The sequence below is a fragment of the Lynx canadensis genome, chromosome C2 (genome assembly GCF_007474595.2).
Source record: "Lynx canadensis isolate LIC74 chromosome C2, mLynCan4.pri.v2, whole genome shotgun sequence".
In the NCBI taxonomy this organism is placed as follows: domain Eukaryota; kingdom Metazoa; phylum Chordata; class Mammalia; order Carnivora; family Felidae; genus Lynx; species Lynx canadensis.
This window is the reverse complement of record NC_044311.2, coordinates 14,514,615-14,521,069: the sequence shown is the minus strand read 5'-3', so window position 1 is coordinate 14,521,069 and position 6,455 is coordinate 14,514,615.

Genomic DNA, 6,455 nt, shown 5'->3' with positions numbered 1-6,455 from the left:
TGATTTGTTCATTTTGGCCACTCTGACTGGCTTGAGGTGATATCTGAGTGTGGTTTTGATTTGTATTTCCCTGATGAGGAGCGACGTTGAGCATCTTTTCATGTGCCTGTTGGCCATCCGGATGTCTTCTTTAGAGAAGTGTCTATTCATGTTTTCTGCCCATTTCTTCACTGGGTTATTTGTTTTTTGGGGGTGGAGTTTGGTGAGCTCTTTATAGATTTTGGATACTAGCCTTTGTCCGATATGTCATTTGCAAATATCTTTTCCCATTCCGTTGGTTGCCTTTTAGTTTTGTTGGTTGTTTCCTTTGCTGTGCAGAAGCTTTTTATCTTCATAAGGTCCCAGTAATTCATTTTTGCTTTTAATTCCCTTGCCTTTGGGGATGTGTCAAGTAAGAAATTGCTACAGCTGAGGTCAGAGAGGTCTTTTCCTGCTTTCTCTTCTAGGTTTTGATGGTTTCCTGTCTCACATTCAGGTCCTTTATCCATTTTGAGTTTATTTTTGTGAATGGTGTGAGAAAGTGGTCTAGTTTCAATCTTCTGCATGTTGCTGTCCAGTTCTCCCAGCACCATTTGTGAAAGAGACTGTCTTTTTTTCCACTGGATGTTCTTTCCTGCTTTGTCAAAGATGAGTTGGCCATACGTTTGTGGGTCTAGTTCTGGGGTTTCTATTCTATTCCATTGGTCTATGTGTCTGGTTTTGTGCCAATACCATGCTGTCTTGATGATGACAGCTTTGTAGTAGAGGCTAAAGTCTGGGATTGTGATGCCTCCTGCTTTGGTCTTCTTCTTCAGAATTACTTTGGCTATTTGGGGCCTTTTGTGGTTCCATATGAATTTTAGGATTGCTAGTTCTAGTTTCGAGAAGAATGCTCGTGCAATTTTGATTGAGATTGCATTGAATGTGTAGATAGCTTTGGGTAGTATTGACATTTTGACAATATTTATTCTTCCAATCCATGAGCATGGAATGTTTTTCCATTTCTTTATATCTTCTTCAATTTCCTTCATAAGCTTTCTATAGTTTTCAGCATTCAGATCTTTTACATCTTTGGTTAGATTTATTCCTAGGTATTTTATGCTTCTTGGTGCAATTGTGAATGGGATCAGTTTCTTTATTTGTCTTTCTGTTGCTTCATTATTAGTGTATAAGAATGTAACTGATTTCTGTACATTGATTTTGTATCCTGCAACTTTGCTAAATTCATGTATCAGTTCTAGCAGACTTTTGGTGGAGTCTATCGGATTTTCCATGTATAATATCGTGTCATCTGCAAAAAGTGAAAGCTTAACTTCATCTTTGCCACTTTTGATGCCTTTGATTTCCTTTTGTTGTCTGATTGCTGATGCTAGAACTTCCAACACTATGTTAAACAATAGCGGTGAGAGTGGACATCCCTGTCGTGTTCCTGATCTCAGGGAAAAAGCACTCAGTTTTTCCCCATTGAGGATATGTTAGCTGTGGGCTTTTCATAAATGGCTTTTATGATCTTTAAGTATGTTCCTTCTATCCCGAGTTTCTCGAGGGTTTTTATTAAGAAACGTTGCTGAATTTTGTCAAATGCCTTTTCCGCATCGATTGACAGGATCATATGGTTCTTATCTTTTCTTTTATTAATGTGATGTATCACATTGATTGATTTGCGAATGTTGAACCAGCTCTGCATCCCAGGAATGAATCCCACTTGATCATGGTGAATAATTCTTTTTATATGCTGTTGAATTCGATTTGCTAGTGTCTTATTGAGAATTTTTGCATCCATATTCATCAGGGATATTGGCCTGTAGTTCTCTTTTTTTACTGGGTCTCTGTCTGGTTTAGGAATCAAAGTAATACTGGCTTCATAGAATGAGTCTGTAAGTTTTCCTTCCCTTTCTATTTTTTGGAATAGCTTGAGAAGGATAGGTATTATCTCTGCTTTAAACATCTGGTAGAACTCCCCTGGGAAGCCATCTAGTCCTGGACTCTTATTTGTTGGGAGATTTTTGATAAATGATTCAATTTCTTTGCTGGTTATGGGTCTGTTCAAGCTTTCTATTTCCTCCTGATTGAGTTTTGGAAGCGTGTGGATGTTTAGGAATTTGTCCAATTCTTCCAGGTTGTCCAATTTGTTGGCATATAATTGTTCATAGTATTCCCTGATAATTGCTTGTATCTCTGAGGGATTGGTTGTAATAATTTCATTTTCATTAATGATTTTATCTATTTGGGTCATCTCCCTTTTCTTTTTGAGAAGCCTGGCTAGAGGTTTGTCAATTTTGTTTATTTTTTCAAAAAACCAACTCTTGGTTTCATTGATCTGCTCTACAGTTTTTTTTAGATTCTATATTGTTTATTTCTGCTCTGATCTTTATTATTTCTCTTCTTCTGCTGGGTTTAGGCTGCCTTTGCTGTTCTGCTTCTATTTCCTTTAGGTGTGCTGTTAGATTTTGTATTTGGGATTTTTCTTGTTTCTTGAGATAGGCCTGGATTGCAATGTATTTTCCTCTCAGGACTGCCTTCACTGCATCCCAAAGCGTTTGGATTGTTGTATTTTCATTTTTGTTTGTTTCCATATATTTTTAAATTTCTTCTCTAATTGCCTGGTTGACCCACTCATTCTTTAGTAGGGTGTTCTTTAACCTCCATGCTTTTGGAGGTTTTCCAGACATTTTTCCTGTGGTTGATTTCAAGCTTCATAGCATTGTGGTCTGAAAGTATACATGGTATGATTTCAATTCTTGTATACTTATGAAGAGCTGTTTTGTGACCCAGTATGTGATCTATCTTGGAGAATGTTCCACGTGCACTCAAGAAGAAAGTATATTCTGTTGCTTTGGGATGCAGAATTCTAAATATATCTGTCAAGTCCATCTGATCCAATGTATCATTCAGGGCCCTTGTTTCTTTATTGACCGTGTGTCTAGATGATCTATCCATTTCTGTAAGTGGAGTGTTAAAGTCCCCTGCAATTACCACATTCTTATCAATAAGGTTGCTTATGTTTGTAATTGTTTTATATATTTGGGGGCTCCCGTATTCGGCGCATAGGCATTTGTAATTGTTAGCTCTTCCTGATGGGTAGACCCTGTGATTATTATATAATGCCCTTCTTCATCTCTTGTTACAGCCTTTAATTTAAAGTCTAGTTTGTCTGATATAAGTATGGCTACTCCAGCTTTCTTTTGACTTCCAGTGGCATGATAAATAGTTCTCCATCCCCTCACTCTCAATCTGAAGGTGTCCTCAGGTCTAAAATGAGTCTCTTGTAGACAGCAAATAGATGGGTCTTGTTTTTTTATCCATTCTGATACCCTATGTCTTTTGGTTGGCACATTTAGTCCATTTACATTCAGTGTTATTATAGAAAGTTATGGGTTTAGAGTCATTGTGATGTCCGTAGGTTTCATGCTTGTAGCGAGGTCTCTGGTACTTTGTCTCACAGGATCCCCCTTAGGATCTCTTGTAGGGCTGGTTTAGTGGTGACGAATTCCTTCAGTTTTCGTTTGTTTGGGAAGACCTTTATCTCTCCTTCTATTCTAAATGACAGACTTGCTGGATAAAGGATTCTCGGCTGCATATTTTTTCTGTTCATCACATTGAAGATCTCCTGCCATTCCTTTCTGGCCTGCCAAGTTTCAGTAGAGAGATCGGTCATGAGTCTTATAGGTCTCCCTTTATATGTTAGAGCACGCTTATCTCTAGCTGCTTTCAGAATTTTCTCTTTATCCTTGTATTTTGCCAGTTTCACTATGATATGTCGTGCAGAAGATCGATTCAAGTTATGTCTAAAGGGAGTTCTCTGTGCCTCTTGGATTTCAATGCCTTTTTCCTTCCCCAGATCTGGGAAGTTCTCAGCTATTATTTCTTCAAGTACAACTTCAGCCCCTTTCCCTCTCTCTTCCTCCTCTGGAATACCAATTACGCGTATATTATTTCTCTTTAGCGCATCACTTAGTTCTCTAATTTTCCCCTCATACTCCTGGATTTTTTTTATCTCTCTTTTTCTCAGCTTCTTCTTTTTCCATAATTTTATCTTCTAGTTCACCTATTCTCTCCTCTGCCTCTTCAATCCGAGCCGTGGTTGTCTCCATTTTATTTTGCAGCTCATTAATAGCATGTTTTAGCTCCTCCTGGCTGTTCCTTAGTCCCTTGATCTCTGTAGCAGTAGATTCTCTGCTGTCCTTTATACTGTTTTCTAGCCCAGCAATTAATTTTATGACTATTATTCTAAATTCACTTTCTGTTATGTTGTTTAAATCATTTTTGATCAGTTCATTAGCTGTTGTTATTTCCTGGACGTTTTTCTGAGGGGAATTCTTCCGTTTCGTCATTTTGGATACTCCCTGGAGTGGTGCAGGACTGTGGGGCACTTTCCCTGTGCTGTCTTGAATAACTTGCGTTGGTGGGTGGGCCGCAGTCAGACCTGATGTCTGCCCCCAGCCCACCGCTGGGGCCACAGTCAGACTGGTGTGTGCCTTCTCTTCTCCTCTCCTAGGGGCGGGATTCACTGTGGGGTGGCATGGCCCATCTGGGCTACTTGCACACTGCCAGACTTGTGGTGCTGGGGATCTGGCGTATTAGCTGGGGTGGATCGGCAAGGTGCACAGGGGCGGGAGGGGCAGGCTCAGCTCGCTTTTCCTTCAGAGGTCTGCTTCGGGAGGGGCCCTGCGGCACCGGGAGGGAGTCAGACCCGCTGGAGGGATGGATCCGCAGAATCACAGCGTTGGGTGTTTGCATGGTGCCAGCAAGTTCCCTGGTGGGAACCGGTTCCCTTTGGGATTTTGGCTGGGGGATGGGCAGGGGAGATGGTGCTGGCGAGTGCCTTTGTTCCCCGCCAAACTGAGCTCTGTCGTCCGGGGCTCAGCAACTCTCCCTCCTGTTGTCCTCCAGCCTTCCCATTCTCCGAGCAGAGCTATTAGCTTATAACCTTCCAGATGTCAAATCCCGCTTGCTGTCCGAACACACTCCGTCGGGCCCCTCTGCTTTTGCAAGCCAGACTCGGGGGCTCTGCTCCACCGGTGGGCCGCCCCTCCGCCCGGCTCCCTCCTGCCAGTCTGTGGAGCGCGCACTGCCTCTCCGCCCTTCCTACCCTCTTCCGTGGGCCTCTCATCTGCGCTTGGCTCCGGAGACTCCATTCTGCTAATCCTCTGGCGATTTTCTGGGTTATTTAGGCAGCTGTAGGTGGAATCTAAGTGATCAGCAGGATGCGCGGTGAGCCCACCGTCCTCATACGCCGCCATCTTCCTGACAGGACTCTAGTCCCAATAGTTTAATTTTGTTTGTTTCCTTGCCTCAGGAGGCATATCTAGTAAAATTTTGCTCTGGCTAATGTCAGAGAAATTATTACCTGTGCTTTCTTCTAGAACTTTTATGGTTTCAGGTCTCGCATTTAGTTCTTTAATCCATTTGGAGTCTCTATTTGTGTGTGGTGTAAGAAAGTGGTTCCAGTTTCACTCTTTTACATGTTGCTGTCCAGTTTTCCCAGCACCATTTGTTGAAGAGACTCTCTTTTTTCACATTGCCTATTTGTGCTCTTTTACCAAAGATTAATTGACCATATAACTGTGGGTTCATTTATGCACTCTGTGTTCTGTTCTATTGCTCAATGTCTATTTTATGCCAGTACCATACTGTTTTGGGCACTATAGCTTTGTAGCATATCTTGAAATCTGGGATTGTGATACTTCCAGTTTTCTTTTTATTTTTCAGGATTTCTATGTCTATTCAGGATCTTTTGTGGTTCCATACCAATTTTAGTATTGTTTGATCTGTTCTGTGAAAAATGCTATTGGTATTATGATAGAAATTTCATTAAATCTGTAGATTGCTTTTGGTAGTATAGACATTTTAACAATATTTGTTCTTCTAATCCATTAACATGGAATATCTTTCTGTTTGTGTCATCTCCAATTTGATTCATCAATGTTTGTAGTTTTCAAAGTACAAGTCTTTCACCTACTTGATTAAGATTATCCCTAGGAATTTTATTATTTTGGTGCAATTATAAATGGGACTGTTTTCTTAATGTCTTTCTGCTACTTCATTATTAGTGTATAGAAATGCAACAGATTTCTGTATATTGATTTTGTATCCTGCAACCTTACTGAATTCATTTATTGGTTCTCGTAGTTGTGTGTGTGTGTGTTTGTGTGTGTGTGTGTGTGTGTAGTATTTAGGGTTTTCTGTATATAGTAACATGTCATCTACAAATACTGAAAGTTTTACTTCTTCCTTACTGATTTGGATGGCTGTAATTCTTTTTTCTTGTTGATTTGCTGCAGCTGGAACTTCCAGTACTATGTTAAATAAAAGTGGTAAGAGTAGACATCCTTATCTTGTTCCTCATCTTAGGGGAAAAGTTCAGTTTGTCCCCATTGCATATGAGGTTCACCATCGGTTTTGCATATATGGCCTTTATTATGTTGAGGTGTGTTCCCTCTAAGCCTACTTTGTTGAGAGTTGTTATCACAATG